Genomic DNA, 20634 nt, shown 5'->3' with positions numbered 1-20634 from the left:
CTCTCACTCTTGACTTGTGTCCTTCCAACAACGTCCACGCTTCACTTCCGTACGTTAGAGTTGGTATCACAATACTGTCATGTAGTAACTTTTTCACTTCCATGCTCACTTCCCTGTTTCTTATCACTGCTTTCAAAGAACCAGCAACCTTTCTTCCCTGCTGTACCCTTTCAAGCACTTCACCCTCCAAACCTCCATCCTTACTCATCACACTACCCAAGTACTTAAACGTACTCACATTTTCCAATTCCTCACCATCCAACCTCACTGTACATTCACTGACTTCACCTCTCTCTCAAAGACCATCACTTTACTCTTCCCTACATTCACCTTTAGATTCCGTTTCCTACACACTCTCTCAAACTCATCCACCAAGCCTTGCAGCTCTCCTTCGTCTTCACTCAACAACACGGTATCATCTGCAAACAACAGTACAGGGAGTTTCCAAACACTATCCTCTCTCACCAGGGCCACTCCAACATCCACTACCCTACCTTGTACCTCTTTTATTACCCCATCCATGTACAGATTGAACAACCATGGAGACATGACACATCCCTGTTTCAACCCAACTTTCAAAGAGAAAAATTCACTTAGTTCACCATCCACACGCACTGCAGCCTTCGCACCATCGTACATACTCTTCACAGCATTCAACAACTTTCCATCTATTCCATATATTCTTAACACTTTCCACAATCCTAGTCTATCCACCCTGTCCATGAAGGCCACATACCACTTCTTTCCCTTCTCTAGACTTTTCTCAACTAAAGATCTAAGAATGAATATCTGATCTACACAACCTCTTCCCTTCCTAAAGCCTCCCTGTTCTTCTCCAACTAATTTCTCTGTTCTTTCTCTAACTCTGTCAATAAGTATCCTACCATACACTTTTCCTATTATACTAAGAAGACAAATGCCCCTATGATTACCACACACTTCTTTTTCCCCTTTTCCTTTGTACAAGGGAATAATTATACCTGACTTCCAATCCTCCGGGACTCTACCTTCCTCCCAGGCCAATCTGCACATCTTCCACATCCATTCTACTACTATCTCTCCCCCATGCTTCAACATTTCACCACACACTCCATCAATTCCTGGGGCTTTCCCTGATTTAACTTTCTTCATTGCTTCCACAACTTCTATCCTACTGATTTCTTCCTGTCTTCTCACCTCCCTCCTTCTCCCAGCCATTCCCCAGCCACTTATACTCGCATTACTTTCATCCTCCACGTTCAACAATTCCTTAAAGTGTTCTCTCCATCTGCTCACTTTTTCTCCCTTCTCCGCTAGTAATCTACCATTTTTATCTTTCACTCCCCTGCTAACTTCACTTCCACCCTGTCTTACTCTTTTCACCTCTTTCCAGAACATTTTCTTACAGTCCCTCCACTTTACACTCAAATTCCTTCCAAATTCTTCATCCACTCTCTTCTTACTCTCTCTTACTAATCTTTTCACCTCTCTCTTCCTTTCTACATATAACTCTCTCTTCCGCCTCTCAACTTCTTCCACGTCCCTATTTCTCATCCATTCATTGTATGCTTTCTTCTTTTGTGCCACAGCCCGTTTCACCTCTTCAGTCCACCACGCTGTTCCTTGCACCCCCCTCCGTCTTCTCTTCCTTCCTTCCACACGCCACATCACATGAAGGTGGCAATTGGGAAAGAGTGAATGCAGGCTGGGGAGAGTGAGTGAGAGCAGAGTGACAAGAGTTAGAGTTGGAAGAGTTAGTGAGAGTTGGAAGAGCTAGTAAGTGCTGGAAGAGTGAGTGTCGGGGAAGAGTGAGTGAGAGCTGAGGATGAGTGAGAGTGAGTCGAGGAGTGAGAGCCTAGGAAGAGTGAGGGTAAGCTAATGAGTGAGAGGGGGCTGAGGAAGAGTGAGTGAGAGATGAGGAAGAGTGAGAAGTGGAGTAGGTCGAATGAAAGCTGGGAGTGAGTGAGCTGAGTAGATGTGAGTTTGAAATGGTAAGAAATGGGAAAGGTGAAGTTGAGTGAAAATAACCAAAGAGAATGTACGCTATATATAAATTAAATTTAAAGAGTAAAGCGTGCATGAGTGAACAAAATTAAGGCTAGAAAATAAGATAGTTGAAAAAAGGTGTGTGATGGAGAGATAGATAGATAGGGATTGAGAGAGAGAGAAAAAAAAATGGAGAAATGAATTCCCCGTGCTAGGCAACTAAGGCTATATAGCCCCGCTGGGGTTACAGGAGGGAGCTACCCCTCCCGGCAACAGTAGCCCGGGCTAGGCTCGAACTTGCGACCTCCCGATCACAAGCTCAGCGCGCTACCACTGTGCTACCGCGCCCCCCAGAGAGACAGAGAGAGAGAGAGAGAGAGAAATGCGTGTGTGAGAAATACAAAGACAGGAGTGTGTGTGAGGGCGTAAGGCACAAAATAAGAACTGCGAGAGAAAATTATAGCAGAAAAAGAGAAACGGTCAAAGACTAGGACAGCCAACCAGAAAAAGAAGAGGTGACTTTTATCTTGCCGTTCTTTTTATCTGCTGACCCATACGCTTATCAGTATCACCAGTTCTATACCTTCATAGCCATTTTTTATCTTCTGACTCACGGAATTTATCACTATCTTTTTCTTAGACAATATTTATCTTCTGACTCACCGAACTTATCATTATCACCATTTCTATATTGTTTTGGCAATTTTTTATCATTTAACATATTAAACTTACCATTAACATCACAGCTAAACTGTTCTGCCTCCAATTTTTCCCAATTAAAATGATCACCATCAACATCTCTATATTATGGTTGTTCTATCTTTATCTACATCATGAATTATTAAGTTTACCATTATCACTTTTCTACACTTTTTGAAGCACCTGTTTTCATCGTATTACCATAAAATCTATCATTGATGCTGTATCCACATGTTATACACTTACTTTTTCATCCACTGACCTTTATCACTGTCTTCAATTCTACACTTTTTACATACCAATCATCGTTTGCCCATCACTATCACCATTTGTAAAAGGTTTCAACCATATTTTTTTCTTTTAACAGCCATCAGGGGATTAATGATTGTGGCATGTTAAAGACTATTCCCTCGGATGCATTTTACCCACTAAATCACCAGACGTAAAAATATGAAAGAAAAAAAATGATTAATGTCGATGATAATGAAAACAAAAGTGGAAAATGTGGTGTCTGCGTGTCACTAATCCCTTCATTACAAGAGCTCTCCCAGGGGTTGAATAAAGCTGTCTGATAGAAGCTTGGAAAAGGGCGTAACCGTATTGAAAGGACCAATGAAGGCTATTTCCAACTTCGCACAGACGGCTCTAAAAAGAGACCGATTTAATGTAGCTTTACAAAATCAGTATAAAACATTAAAAAGGCAAGTAAAAAGTCTTATCAATAATACTAAAAGACAGTACTATCACACTAGACTATCTAACTGCAAAACTAAAACAGCTGCTACATGGGAAGCAGTTAAAGATATAATACCTCATAATAAGAAATATTCCCCTGGCGTTTGACAATATTATTAATAAAGCAAATGAATTTAATACATTTTTTGAAAGCATTGGTGAAACAGTACACTGGCGTTTGACAATACTATTAATAAAGCAAATGAATTTAATACATTTTTTGCAAACATTGGTGAAACAACATTCCATAAAACACAAGAGCTATTAAGGACTGGCAACCCGCACCCTCTCCATGTCACACAAGGTGTTAATAGAGCTAGCAACTGCATAAATAATTTCCGTCCTCAGCCTGTCGATCAAAATACGGTTATATTAACAATCAAACACTTGCATGAAACCAGTTCTTTCGGCTCAGATACTATATCACTAAAAATAATTAAGGACTCTTTATATGCAATCATATTCTACTTAACTATAATAATAAATACCTCAATTGTCATTGGTCTCTTTCCCAGTTCATGGAAACACGCCATTGTTACCCTCCTTTATAAAACTGGAGACAAGAATGATATCACTAATTATCGCCCTATCTCTCTTCTATCAATCTTCTCCAAAATTATCAAAAAAATTGGCTCAGATCAACTCCCTGGATTTTTTGGAAACCAACCAACTACTCGAAAAACCAGCATGGCTTCCGTCCAACATTTTCAACAGAAACAGCTCTCGTTGCAGTAACTGATAAAATTCGTAACAACATGGATAATAAACTTATACCTCTCCTAACCCTATATGATCTTTCCAAGGCATTTGACAGCGTCAGTCACAGCATCCTCGGTAAAAAATTAAAGAAGGTAAATGTAGACATCTTTTGGTTCGATAACTACTTAGCAGAGAGAACAGAGTCAGTTCGTATAAATAATACTGTATCCTCTAAATTAAATGTGCCATATGGAGTCCCTCAGGGCTCTGTCTTAGGACCGATAATATTCAATATACAGTATATGCAAATGATATGCAAGAACAGTTTAATAACAGTACCCTTGTACAATACACCGACGATACCCAGTTCCTTCACAGTGGTTCAGTAAATGAAATTCATCAATTAATACACAAAAACTGAAGAAACTTTGAGTAAGGCCAGATTGTACTTCCTTCAAAATGGACATCTGCTAAACACAAACAAGACGCAATGCATCTTCATAGGTACACGCCAGTTGATATCACAATTACCTGATGACATTACCACTCATTTTCATGACACCACACTCCAACCAATTGACACTGTGAAGAACCTTGGCGTTTATATGGACCGTTACATTACCTTTAATAGTCATATAAGTGAAATAAGCAAGAGAGTAATGGGAGCTCTAATGTTTATTAACCCTAGAGTACTAAACTTGGGTATAATATACCCGATGCGTATGACGTCATTTGCGTTACACAGTGATCCCGCCAAGCCAGTGTGCTGGGACCCTCAGTACCCTCAGGGTTCCCCAAGTGCTCAAGGAGGTAGGTCACGTCGTGCTGCTGCTTGGCTGGGAATTGTCCATAGTGATGGGTTCGGGTATAGTGTACCCGAGTTTCGTGATAACCGACCAGTGACATACTTGGGTATATTATACATTAGTTTGGTGCTAATAACTCCCTTGGAGCAGAGCCAGAAGTGCTTGGAGGGGTTTGAGGAAGGTTGGGGTAATTTGGTGAAGTTTTTTTTTTTTTGCGTGTGTGTGTGTGTGTGTGTGTGTGAATTTTTTCCAAATCTTTGATGACAATTTTACAGTGCTGGATTTTTTTTTTTTTTTTTCAAAATTTCACTAAAATACTTCATTCATAGTAATTAAGTGTTACTAACAATTTAGGTAATATTAAGATGCCTAAAATTTATTGTGTAAGTGATAGCTTTAATAAATTTGCATATTTACTTTTTTTTTTTCCAAACTCGGGTATAATATACCCATGTTTATTTGCACTGCATCAGGCATTGAAGTTTAGTGGTCTAGGGTAGAATAAAACACTATTTTGATAAAGATACTCGTTTTATCATATTCAGATCTCTGATATGAAGTCAGTTAAACTATTGTAATATTATATGGCATAGAACAAATACCACTTTGATTGTAAAAGTACAGAAACTACAAAACTTTGCTGCAAAAGTTACAGACGGAAGAGCCAGGAACTATGATCATGTTACCACCATTCTTAAAGAACTTCAATGGCTACCAGTAGGTAATCTAACGACACTTAACCTAACAGTATCTATCTATCTATCTATTGCCAGACGCCTCAATCCCGTTTGGGGTGGCCACAAACAAATCGCCTCCAAGTCGCCCTGCCCCCCGCCATTTCATTGCCCTGCTCCCAACTCACACCCCCCTCTCTCATATACCTCTCCACCCCATCCCTCCATCTCATCCTCGGCCTCCCCCTCCCTCTTCCCCCCTCCACCTCACTCACATACACTCTCTTCGTCAGTCTTTCACCCTCCATCCTCTCCACATGGCCAAACCACCTCAGTGTGTTCCTCATAACGCTTCCTATCACATCCACATCAACACCACAATGCTCCTTTATATCCGCATTCGTCAGCCTGTCTCTCCATGTGACTCCACAGGCTCCTCTTAAATAACTCATTTCCACTGCTCTCACTCTTGACTTGTGTCCTTCCAACAACGTCCAAGCTTCACTTCCGTACGTTAGAGTTGGTATCACAATACTTTCATGTAGTAACTTTTTCACTTCCATGCTCACTTCCCTGTTTCTTATCACTGCTTTCAAGGAACCAGCAACCTTTCTTCCCTGCTGTACCCTTTCAAGCACTTCACCCTCCAAACCTCCATCCTTATTCATCACACTACCCAAGTACTTAAACGTACTCACATTTTCCAATTCCTCACCATCCAACCTCGCTATACATTCACTGACTTCACCTCTCTCAAAGACTATCACTTTACTCTTCCCTACATTCACCTTTAGATTCCGTTTCTTACACACTCTCTCAAACTCATCCACCATGCCTTGCAGCTCCCCTTCGTCTTCACTCAACAACACAGTATCATCTGCAAACAACAGTACAGGGAGTTTCCAAACACTATCCTCTCTCACCAGGGCCACTCCAACATCCACTACCCTACCTTGTACCTCTTTTATTACCCCATCCATGTACAGATTGAACAACCATGGAGACATGACACATACCTGTTTCAAACCAACTTTCAAAGAGAAAAATTCACTTAGTTCACCATCCACACGCAATGCAGCCTTCGCACCATCGTACATACTCTTCACAGCATTCAACAACTTCCCATCTACTCCATATATTCTTAACACTTTCCACAATCCTTGTCTATCGACCCTGTCATATGCTTTCTCCAAATCCATGAAAGCCGCATACAACTTCTTTCCCTTCTCTATTCGTAGAAACTTTTCCACTAAAGATCTAAGAATGAATATCTGATCTACACAACCTCTTCCCTTCCTAAAGCCTCCCTGTTCTTCTCCAACTAATTTCTCTGTTCTTTCTCTAACTCTGTCAATAAGTATCCTACCATACACTTTTCCTATTATACTAAGAGGACAAATGCCCCTATGATTACCACACACTTCTTTTTCCCCTTTTCCTTTGTACAAGGGAATAATTATACCTGACTTCCAATCCTCGGGGACTCTACCTTCCTCCCAGGCCAATCTGCACATCTTCCACATCCATTTTACGACTATCTCTCCCCCATGCTTCAGCATTTCACCACACACTCCATCAATTCCTGGGGCTTTCCCCGATTTAACTTTCTTCATTGCTTCCACAACTTCTATCCTACTGATTTCTTCCTGTCTTCTCACCTCCCTCCTTCTCCCAGCCATTCCCCAGCCACTTATACTCGCATTACCTAGCAGTAACTGTACTTAAAAAATTACATAACCTCCTCCCGGAGCACATCGTGTCTTTCCCGACCGTCAACAATATAACCTGCAGCATAACCTGGCAACAAAATAATTTATATGTTCGAAAAGGTAACACAGACACGGACAATTTCAGTAACAGGTCCTAAACTATGAAATGAGCTGACATCATATAATTATAAGAGTCCCATAACCTGCATATATTTAAAACAGAACTAAAAGACTACCTACTAAGCAAAACTTAGTTGTATGGCCTCACAACTAATACAAAAACATCTGCCTCAAATACTGTTGCCTTTAACCATATACTTTATGTACAATATGTACCGTATCATTATATTCATTGTTTGCATGAAAGTGCAATGTAAGAAGAACAACCTCTTTTTGTGGAAATAAAGGTTTTAATTTAATTTACACACACACACACGCTCTCTCTCTCTCTCTCTCTCTCTCTCTCTTTCGTTATCCGTAAATTCAATACAGTCCTTATTTTCACTGTCCTTTGTCATACATTCAGACTCTCCCACTTTCAGCAAGACGTCTCTCTTTCTCTCTCTCTCTCTCTCTAAGTTCCATATAGTCGTTCTCTTCGCTGACCTTCGTCTTGCATGCAGAGCCTCTCACTCTTTGCTCTTCCTATTCTTTTCTTTCCTTTAATATATTCTAAACTGCCTTCCGTTCACCACTCTTACTTCCTTAATGTATTCCCTCCAGTGATGTTTTTTCTACAATCTCTCTATTTTTTTTTCGTTTACTCTCACTTTATCTCCTCCTCACTCTTCCCTTCTTTTACGCTTGCTTCTCTTTCTTGGTTTTATTTCCATCGCTTCTTCTCTGGAGTCATCTCCTACAATCTGACTCTCATATCTTGCATGTTTCCCCTCACGCGCTTTCTTTTTTCTTTTTATTTTTCCTGCTTTGAATCCTTCAGTATTCTTGCCACAGTTATGTTCTATTTCGTTTATCCCCCCTCCCTTTCTCTCGCTTTATCTATCTCTTAACTTTCTTATATTCACTATCACAGTTTCCGTCTTTCCAGTTTATCTAACCCAGTTACTCACAGTATTCATTACTCCCCCTTGTTATCCATCAACACATTTTCCCTTACTTCAATCAGTCATTTATTTTTCTCCTTCCCATTTTTAACGCTCGTGCGTCATCGACCAACACACTTTCCCTTAGTTTAATCAGTCCTTTACGTTTCTCTCTCCTTACTTTCCTTTCATCTCATTATTTTCTCGCATAAATGTTTATCTGTTTTTCACATTCTAATCCCAGCCACACCTAGAGTCTTCCCGTTTCTCTCTCCTCAATCTTTCCAAATTAAGCGTTCCCATTCTTACTGCACTGTAAATCATTGTTCCTTTGTTTTCCTTTTCTATTCTCGCACAAAATTAGTAGTAACGAAATTGTTCCTTTAGCTTCCTGTACACTTTATTTCCTCCACCTCCATTCATCCTCAGGGGTTGGTTATCCCTGTCCTTCAGTATCACTAATTCATTTCCTGCAATTCCTTATTTTGTATCATTCTGTTGTGATTTATTTTACGTTTTACTCTCAATTTAAAACCAAGTCACCTACACCCTCATATCTACAGTATACTTCATATTTATATTTTATTACAAACGCACGCACGCTCATTTGCACACGTACCTTCACCTACACCCACACCTTAAAACACACGCACACACACACACACACACACACACACACACACACACACACACACACACACACACACACACACACACACACACACACACAACTATTTCCCTTATATTCTCCCATTCCCTTACATCTTTCCCGTCCTCTCTCTCTCTCTCTCTCTCTCTCTCTCTCTCTCTCTCTCAAAGGAACAGCAACTTGGCCTCTCCTAATAACACTCTTCACACGCACCTTACCATTTTCCCCTTCACTGACCTTTCTCCTACATTCAGTATATCTTGCATCTTGCTCTTTCTGCTTTCCATCTTTATTTTGCACACACTCCAAACAACATAAAAAGGGCGTATTATGCTTTCACTAAGTGTGTGTGTGTGTGTGTGTGTGTGTGTGTGTGTGTGTGTGTGTGTGTGTGTGTGTGTGTGTGTGTGATGCATCATTAATTTTTTTCAAACTTCAAATTTTATTCGCCTTCTGATGAGTTTGGATATTAAAAACAGGGGCACAGGAGATCCTTGACTTGTTTCAAAAACTTTAGATTAGTTTGCTAGTTTTTTGCTTGTAGGCCTACTCATTAAAACCTTTTCCCTGCATCAATGAAGGAGAAAATTTGATAATAATGACCAGGTGATTTGGTAAATATCTCTATCTCTTCAGTTCGATGACTTTTTTTTTTTTTTTTAAACAGATGATTCAATGCAGCTCAGATTTTTCAAAAAAAAAAAAAAAGGGTATGATATAGTCTTTATTATCCTACAAGTACGAAATCTTAAATAGGTTTGTCTCATGGCACATTGGTAGCTAGCGGTAACAACGAACCAACTACATTCACTTACATTGGCAGCAGCGGAGAACAACGATATACTATGACAAACTACGTTCACTTACAGTGGTGGCTAACGGTAACAACGAACCAGCTACAATCAAACCACCCCTTATGACTTTATACAATGATCAACTACGCACATCGACAGTCAACGTACAAATTACAATCAAAATAATGCAGCAGACTACTCTCCTGAACCACTACAACGGTGAACAACAGCGATAAACGAACCGACTACGCTCAATTTGGCGACTTCACGCAATCACAAGTAACAAGAAACAAACAAACAAAAGCTAACAGCAAAACAGAGAGCAAGAGCTGGCGAAGCATCTACGCACCTTAACTTCGTCCCCAAGCGTGCCTAACCACCTCAACCACAACTCCACGATTATGAGAAACAATAGCAGCAATAAATTACATCTATCAACAACTCTACAAGCTAAGAAGAAGGGAACAAACAAAAGTGAGAAAGAAGGAAGTGCATCTGTACTGTGCTAATAGTGTTGACCCAGCATGGTGATGTATCAGCACATGTGACCTCCATTCCCCCCTCCTCCTTAAACCTCCACCACCCTCCACCACGATCTCCACCTTCTCCAACACTACCACCACCACCATCTTCTCCACTACAACTACTAGAGTAAGGCAGCGACTCAGCAGTGTCATCGTTTGCTAAGATCATCGTAACAGGTCATTCAGTCCAAGTGTCTGACAACACCAGCCTGCCAATCCTGCACCTGCCTGCCTGCCTGCCAGCCTGTCTGCCTACCCAGCAGTGATGACACCGATTGCTGATGCAGTCATACCAGGACCCTGACCTACCTCAGTCAAACTCTACCAACACCCTTCATCCAACATTCACTATCATCACACCACTACTACAATTAATATCAGTAGGTTGAACATTTACTCTACTAGTTTAATAGTATTACTTCATTTACATACATATTACAGTGACAAGGAAAATCAAATGAAAATGCCTAACACAAATGGAGCTAGCAACATTATGCCATACTCAACCACACACATTAGTACTTATAACCTAGATCTAAAGAAGAAACATATCAAGTTGACTTCACAACCTTTGGAGAACTATAGTATCAAGTGATGTTTGGTACAAACGAAACTATGTTAATACTGTACATATTGTAAATATTATTTATCTAATTTTATATAAAACAACAAAATATGGGGTTACATATACTATAGTTTTAATTTAAATATAAACTGTGCAACATAACTAAGCCAATACACCTATGGTGTCTCAAATAAACAAGTATATCAAATATGGCTGATTCATGATATGATTGTATTGCTATTATTGTATACAGTATATTATATACATAAGTATCAGTTGTATAGCTACAATGACCACACTTGTGATTCCTGCAGTTATGTTACAGTTGCTACAGTTATGGAACTACAAACGGTAGCACTACTGCAATTTTGTTACAGTTGCTACAGTTATGTAACTACAAGCGATAGCATTACTGCAATTATATTACAGTTGCTATAATTATGTACCTACTAAGGCTTGCATTACTGCAGTTATATTACAACTGCTACAATTATGTACCTACAAACACTTGCATTACTGCAATTATGTTACAACTGCTACACTTATGTAACTACAAACGATAGCATTACTGTAATTATGTTACAGTGGCTACATTTATGTAACTACAAACGATAGCATTACTGCAATTATGTTGCTACAATTATGTAACTACTAACGACAGTATTACCGCAATTGTTACAATTGCTACAATTATGTAACCGCTGTACAAATGCTAACATTACTGCAGTTATGTCACAACTGCCACATTTATATAACTACAATTTGTTACAACCAAGTTTTGTAACAGTTGCACTAAAAAGATGTAACTACAATTTTATGGCAAACACAATTATATAACAGTTGCATTAAAACGATGTAACTACAATTTTATGGCAAACACAATTATGTAACAGTTGCATTAAAACGATGTAACTACAGTTTTATGGCAAACACAGTTATGTAACAGTTGCATTAAAACGATGTAACTACAATAGCATTAACACGATGTAACTGCAATTATACAATATTCATACATTCATGTAACTTTAAAATATTATTATTTCACTTATTTCACTTGCAAATTAATTGTGTGTATATGTATGTATTAATATATTATGACAATATTTACTGTCGTTGGTACGACATAATATAACACAATACTATATGTAACTACGGTATGTAGCCTAACTATATAGCTCTAGGTAACAATATGTAAAAAAGGTAGTTATGGCTGAGTTCTGCAGGAAATCACAACTAAACATCCCCTTACCCCCGACTAATTAGGAATGCCAAACACCTCTGATCATGTGCCGGAAACGTGATAGACACACACACACGCACAAACGTACGCGCACGTACGCCCACACACTTTAGCTGGAAGTTAGAGGGGGATATAAGTCTGATATCACATGTAGGAAGGTTAGACAAAGTTAGACAAGGAAAGAACAAGAGAGAATTAGACAAGGAGAGAGCGGGTGAGATTTCCAGAGAGCGATAGGGAGTAAGAGAGTGAGAGTAAAGTAAGAGGGCTGCAGCCAGCACAAACTGCTGCTAACCATGGGCTACACGGGCCACGCCAAGCTCTTAACTTTTTATTCAAGTAACTGTCTCACAGTAAACTCCATCGACCCAAATCTGCCTATTTCATCATACCACTTAACATACCAAGAGGATAACGGAACAGAGAAGGTCTACCCTGACATCTCCTACAATGCCTCACCATTACTCTCTCCTGGTGCCACTCCATCGACGATACAACCAGATACCCTTCTTGGCTACGTCTACTAACAGAATGAGCTGCCATCATACATTAAAGAGTCCCATAACCTACATATATTAAAAGCAAAACAAAACGACTACCTACTAAGCAAAACTTAGTTGTATGGTCTTACAACTAATACAAAAACATCTCTGCCTCAAGGTACACTTGCCTTCAACCATATACTGTATGTACACTATGTACTGTATCATTATATTTACTGTTAGCATGTAAGTACAATGTAAGAAGAATGACCACTTTTTGTGGAAATAAAGGTTTTTAATTTAATTTACTCTCTTTCTCTCTCTCTCTCTCCCTCCCTCTCTCTCTCTCTCTCTCTCTCTCTCTCTCTCTCTCTCTCTCTCTCTCTCTCTCTCTCCTTAAGTTCCATACAGTCGTTCTCTTCGCTGATCTTCGTCTTGCATGCAGATCCTCTCACTCTTTGCTCATATATTCACTTGCTTCCTTTAATATTTCTAAACTGCTTTCCTTTCACCATTCTTAGTTCTTCCGTGTCTTTCCTCCAGTGATGTTTTCTTTACATTCTCAATTTTTTTCTCGTACTTTCATCTCCTCCTCCCTCTTCCCTTGCTTCTCTTTCTTGGTTTTATTTTCATTGCTTCTTCCCTGGAGTCATCTCCTACAATCTGACTCCCATATCTTCCATGTTTCCCCTCACACTTTTTTTTATTATTATTATTTTTGTTGTTCCTGCTTTGAATCCTTCATTATTCTTGCCACAGTTATGTTCTGTCTCATTTATCCATCCCCTCCGCCTTTTCTCTCGCTTTATCTATCTATCCCCAAAATTTCTCACATTCACTGTCACAGTTTCCGTCTTTCCAGTTTATCTAACCCAGTTACTCACAGTATTCATCCCCCTCGTCATCCATCAACACATTTTCCCTTACTTCAATCAGTCATTTATTTTTCTCGCTCCCATTTTTTCCTCCCGTTCGTTACCGACCAACACATTTTTCCTTATTTCAATCAGTCGTTTACGTTTCTCTCTCCCTTCTTTCCTTTTATCTCGTTATTTTCTCTTTCATAATCATTTATCTGTTTCTTATAATCTAATCCCAGCCACACTTAGAGGCTTCCCCTTTCTTTCTCCCCACCCTTCCCAAATTAAGTGTCTCCATTCTTCCTGCACTGGGGAGAGCGGTAGCTCAGTGGTAGGGTGTCGGGCTGGAGACCGTGAGGTCAAAGTTTCGCGCCGCGCCCAGTGACTGCTGCGCTGGGAGGAGTAGCGCTCTCCTGTCACCCTAGCAGGGCTATATGATCTATTGAGGTCTAGCTCGGGGATTACTCTCTTTCTTAATGCACTGCAAATCATTGTTCCTCTCTTTTCCTTTTCCTTTTCTATTCCAGCACAAAATTAGTAGTCACGAAATTGTTCCATTCGTTGTCTCGGTACACTTCATTTCCTCCACCTCCATTCATCCCCAGGTGTTGGTTATCCCTGTCCTTCAATATCACCAATTCATTTCCTGCAATTCCTTGTTTTGTATCATTCTGTTGTGTGTGTACAGTTCTGTCCCTCGACTTTTTTTTTTTTTACGTTTTACTCTTAATTTCAAACCAAGTCACCTACACTCTCATATCTATAATTCATATTTACATATTATTACACACGCGCGCGCGCTCATTTTCACACGTACCTTCACCTACATCCACAGCTTAACACTCTTACAGACACACACACACACACACACACACACACACACACACACACACACACACACACACACACACACACACACACACACAAACAAACACACAAAACTACTTACCATAAAATCTCCCATTCCTTTACATCTTTCCCGTCCCCTCTCTCTCTCTCACTCTCTCTCTCTCTCTCTCTCTCTCTCTCTCTCTCTCTCTCTCTCTCTCTCTCTCTCTCTCTCTCTCTCTCTCTCACACACACACACACACACACACACACACACACACACACTTAGAGGAACAGCAACTTGGCCTCTCCTAATAACACTCTTCACACGCACCTTACCATTTTCGCTTTCACTGACCTTTCTCCTACATTCAGTATATCTTGCATCTTGCTCTTTCTGCTTTCCATCTTTATTTTGCACACACTCCAAACAACATAAAAAGGGCGTATTATGCTTTCACTACGTGTGTGTGTGTGTGTGTGTGTGTGTGTGTGTGTGTGTGTGTGTGTGTGTGTGTGTGTGTGTGTGTGTGTGTGTGTGTGTGTGTGTGTGTGTGTGATGCATCATTATTTTTTTCAAACTTCAAATTTTATTCGTCTTCTGATGATTTTGGATATTAAAAACAGGAGCACAGGAGATCCTTGACTTGTTTCAAAAACTTTAGATTAGCTTGCTAGTTATTTGCTTGCGTGTCTACTCATTAAAAATTTTTCCTCGCATCTATGAAGGAGAATATTAGATAATAATGACCAGGTGATTTGGTAATTATCTCTTTTTGTCTTTTCAGTTCGGTGACATTATTTTTATTGTTTTATTTCTATTTTTTTTTTTAATTAGATGATTCAAAGTAGCTCTGATTTTTCGAAAAAAAAAAGAAAAGGTATGATGTAATCATCATTATCCCTTCAAGTACGTAATCTTACTTAAATAAATTTGTCTCGGGGCACAAAAAAAAGCATCATCGCACTGAAGGGGTGAATCTGCAGGAAGTGTACACTGATAATTTTTCTTTCCTATTTACACGGGATTCATTGGGACAGGAGTGATAGGTGAGTATGTGAGTGGCCCATTTCACTGGCCATTTTATTGGCGGTTTTTCCACTTCGGCACTTTTTCAGTGATCCGTATCTAAGTTTATCTGACAACACTCATATACTAACACCGACAATCCTGCCCTCTCTTCCCCAGTTTCACCCCTTCCCTACGATGATTCTTTCAGATGATTATCTTCAGGATACGGGTGACTATTCCTGCTTCAGCATATAAACACCTTGAATCCAACAACTTGATTAGCGATAGACGATATGGTTTCCGCCATAGAAGATCAACTGTTGATATACTCAATCTTCTGATTCATACCATCCATCAGTCAAATGGCCAATATGGAGAAACTCATGCAGTATCCCTTGATATTTCTAAAGCATTTGACAGAAAGTAGCACTGTTCCCTTCTGTCCAAACTCCCATGCTATAGCCTAACGTCTTTGGTTCCTCTGATTTTCTCATATTTAAACGACAAAAGCTGAGAGTTAAAGTATCTGATGTATATTCCAATTTCCTCACGGTTAATGCCGGTGTGCCACAAGGAGCTGTTCTCGCTCCAACCCTATTCCTAATTCATATTAATGATCTCTTATCTGTCACCAATATTCCCATCCATTCATATGCTGATGACTCAACAGTTCACAGTTCATTCACACTTAAACACCCATTCACAAAGTTCAGTACCTCTACCTCAGTACCTCAGAACTCAGTACAAGAATATCCATAAATCAAGACTTATCTAAGATCACTGAAAAAGGAAGAAAATAACAGTGTCTTATTTAAGACTAGTAAAACCACATATGTACAGTTTACTAATAGACATATACTGCCTTTTTCCTATATTACCTTCAGTGCTACTCATATTCTATCTCTAAAAGTACTGAAATTCTCCATGCTTCACTTAACAATGCCCTCAACTGGACCTCTAATTTAACTTCACACAAATTATATATATATATATATATATATATATATATATATATATATATATATATATATATATATATATATATATATATATATATATATATATATATATATAGTATTTGTAAGGAGAATGGAAAGGTTACAAGAGGATGAGAAAAAGGCAGAGTATAAGAGAGAGGTGGAGGAACGATTGGGCAAATATGAATTGGAGCAGATGGGGGACGTGGAAGGTGTGTGCAGGATAATTACAGAAGAAATATGTGCAGCATGTGATGTGGTGTGTGGGATGAAGAGAAGACGGAGGGGGGTGCAAGGAACAGCGTGGTGGAATGAAGAGGTAAGACAGGCTGTGGCACAAAAGAAGAAAGCATACATTGAATGGATGAAAAATAGGGGCGTGGAAGAAGTTGAGAGGCAGAAGAGAGAGTTATATGTAGAAAGAAAGAGAGAGATGAAAAGATTAGTAAGAGAGAGTAAGAAGAGAGCGGATGAGGAATTTGGAAGGAACTTGAGTGTAAAGTGGAGGGACTGTAAGAAAATGTTCTGGAAAGAGGTGAAAAGAGTAAGACAGGGTGGAAGTGAAGTTAGCAGGGGAGTGAAAGATAAAAATGGTAGATTACTAGTGGAGAAGGGAGAAAAAGTGAGCAGATGGAGAGAACACTTTAAGGAATTGTTGAACATAGAGGATGGATGTAATGCGAGTATAAGTGGCTGGGGAATGGCTGGGAGAGAGGAGGGAGGTGAGAAGACAGGAAGAAATCAGTAGGATAGAAGTTGTGGAAGGAATGAAGAAAGTTAAATTGGGGAAAGCCCCAGGAATTGATGGAGTGTGTGGTGAAATGCTGAAGCATGGGGGAGAGATAGTAGTAGAATGGATGTGGAAAATGTGAAGATTGGCCTGGGAGGAAGGTAGAATTCCGGAGGATTGGAAGTCAGGTATAATTATTCCCTTATACAAAGGAAAAGGGGAAAAAGAAGATGTGTGGTAGTCATAGGGGCATTTGTCTTTTTAATATAATAGGAAAAGTGTATGGTAGGATACTTATTGACAGAATTAGAGAAAGAACAGAGGAATTAGTTGGAGAAGAACAGAGAGGCTTTAGGTTGTGTAGATCAGATATTCATTCTTAGATCTTTAGTGGAAAAGTTTCTAGAGAAGGGAAAGAAGTTGTATGCGGCTTTCATGGATTTGGAGAAAGCATATGACAGGGCGGATAGACAAGGATTGTGGAAAGTATTAAGAATATATGGAGTAGATGGGAAGTTGATGAATGCTGTGAAGAGTATGTATGATGGTGCTAAGGCTGCAGTGCGTGTGGATGGTGAACTGAGTGAATTTTTCTCTTTGAAGGTTGGGTTGAAACAGGGATGTGTCATGTCTCCATGGTTGTTCAATCTGTACATGGATGGGGTAATAAAAGAGGTACAAGGTAGGGTACTAGATGTTGGAGTGGCCCTGGTGAGAGAGGGTAGTGTTTGGAAACTCCCTGTACTGTTGTTTGCAGATGATACTGTGTTGTTGAATGAAGACGAAGCAGATCTGCAAGGCTTGGTGGATGAGTTTGGGAGAGTGTGTAAGAAACGGAATCTAAAGGTTAATGTAGGGAAGAGTAAAGTGATGGTCTTTGAGAGAGGTGGTTAGTGAATGTACAGCGAGGTTGGATGGTGAGGAACTGGAAAATGTGAGTAGTAGTGTAATGAGTAAGGATGGAGATTTGGAGGGTGAAGTGCTTGAAAGAGTACAGCAGGGAAGAAAGGTTGCTGGTTCCTTGAAAGCAGTTATAAGAAGCAGGGAAGTGAGCATGGAAGTGAAAAAGTTACTACATGACAGTATTGTGATACCAACTCTAACGTATGAACGTGAAGCTTGGACGTTGCTGGAAGGACACAAGTCAAGAGTGAGAGCAGTGGAAATGAGTTATTTAAGAGGAGCCTGTGGAGTCACATGGAGAGACAAGCTGACAAATGAGAATATAAAGGAGAGTTGTGGTGTGGATGTGGATGTGAGAGGAAACGTTAGGAGGAATACTCTGAGGTGGTTTGGTCATGTGGAGAGGATGGAGGGTGAGAGACTGACGAAGAAAGTGTATGTGAGTGAGGTGGATATATATATATATATATATATATATATATATATATATATATATATATATATAATGTGTGTGAAGTTAATTTATTTTGGTGCAGATCTGGCAATGGTCAAGGTCACAGTTCGAAGATAAACTTCAGGGGCAGCATCGCTGGTCTTCTTATGGACGTTATAATTTTTATGGTGGCTTGGTTTCCATTTTCGTTTTTTCAGACTTATATTTTTAAGCAAATCACTTACTTTAACATGTCCCTACCTGCAATACATACAGCCACATGCACACGCACACATTGTTTTTCTGTCTGTCTGTCTGTCTGTCTGCCTCTCTCTCTCTCTCTCTCTCTCTCTCTCTCTCTCTCTCTCTCTCTCTCTCTCTCTCTCTCTCTCTCTCTCTCTCTCTCCTTCCTTCGCTATTCATTCTTTTAATACCGTCCTCTCCTCCAAGCATCACCGCTTCCATATTCTTCTCTCATATCCCCATATCTCAGTATTTATTTCCCCTTTTCTCAGCTCAGTCCAATCATTTCCTGTAATTCCCCGATGGCTCTCTTTATTTTTTACTCACTCCACCTCAAGGACAGTTTGTTCCAGTCAATACAGTTACATTAAGTCCAATTTGCTTGTTTGGCCACTTGAGCTCACCCTAAAATATTATAATTACTACTATTACTACCTGTACATGTGGAGTTACATGAAGAGATAGACTGACAAATGAGGAAATGAAGGAGCGCTGTGGTGTGGATGTGGATGTCATGAAAACATTAGGAGAAATACCGTGAGGTGGTCTGACCATGGGGAGAGGATGGAGGGCAAGAGACTAACAAGGAGAGTGCATATGAGTGAGGTGTAGGGGGGGAGAGGGAGGGGGAGGCCGAGGATGAGATGAAGGGATGGAGTGGAGATGTATACCAGAGAGGGAGGAGTGAACTAGGAGCAGGATAATGAAGTGGCATTGGACAGGGCGACGTGGAAGCGATTTGTTTGTGGCCACCCCTTACGGGACTGAGGAGTCTGGGAACAGATAAATAAACTACTACTACTACTACTACTACTACTACTACTAATAATAATAATAATAATAATAATAATAATAATTCTGCTGAACTCTTTCACTGCATATAATAGTCGGATTTTCTCTCGTTTGATTTTAGATTCCCATACACGATTTTACCAAGCTGAAAGAAGGTAATGTATGCAATAGTATAAAAAAAAAGAAGGTATAAAAATTAACATGAATAACCCTTTCAAGCTCGGGATAACTCTAGTACTTTATAAGAGTTAAGGCAATAATATCTGGAAAAGTTATCGGAATCTGAAAGCGTTAATATCGACCCAACTATTTCCTGGCAGGGTGTTCCTAATGAGACCTTCACCACGACATTCCAATTACCCCGGTTGTCTGGGTATTTCATGAGAGAGAGAGAGAGAGAGAGAGAGAGAGAGAGAGAGAGAGAGAGAGGGAGAGAGAGAGAGAGAGAGAGAGAATAATATCGTAGTGGCTTAAAGCTGGGAGTCTGCCGTATTTATCCATTATATTCTTGAGCCCTGGTCTGGGGACGATCAAGGGTCTGTGTATCCTTGTAATCTCTCTCTCTCTCTCTCTCTCTCTCTCTCTCTCTCTCTCTCTCTCTCTCTCTCTCTCTCTCTCTCTCTCTCTCGTGTTTTCTAGAAGCTCTATATCATAATTTAGTTCTCGCCAGTGATCTTTCTTTTACATTAATGCTCTCAGCTTTTATGCTCTTCCTATTCTTTTCCCTTTAGTATTTCCTTAAATGCCTTTTTTTTACAGTCCTCTTGCTTCCTCAGAGTATTCCCTTCAGTGATCTTTGTCTTTCATTTTAACAGTCCATTTTCTCCCATAATCTTATTTGTCCTCTTCTCCCTCTCCCCTACATTTACGTGTAATGCTATTAATTTTTTTCCTTCGCTTCTTCTCTCCAGTAAGCTTTTTCTACATTACAACTTATTTCATTTCTTGCTTTTCCCGTTTTCGCAATTGTTCCCTTAGTTTATATATTTGTCTTCCTTTTTACTGTTACATCTTTAGCTTCTTCTTGAGTTAATCGTAGTATGTCTCAACTTTCTCAGTCATTTCCCTACCTCTTTACTTCCTTTCCCAATTTTTTTAATATATCATATTTTCCCTCCTTTCCAGTTTCTCCACATTAATCTGCTCACAATATTTCTTACTCATGTTCGTCATCCACCAATGCATCATCCCATTTTCTTATTATCTCACTATTTTTTTCTCTTATTGTTCATTTCCTCCACCTCCACTTATCCTTGTGTGGTAGTTACTTCC

Source organism: Coenobita brevimanus, chromosome 63 (genome assembly GCF_032717465.1).
Source record: "Coenobita brevimanus isolate Jiangsu-jjx chromosome 63, ASM3271746v2, whole genome shotgun sequence".
Taxonomy (NCBI): Eukaryota; Metazoa; Arthropoda; class Malacostraca; order Decapoda; family Coenobitidae; genus Coenobita; species Coenobita brevimanus.
This window is presented reverse-complemented; position numbering follows the sequence as displayed.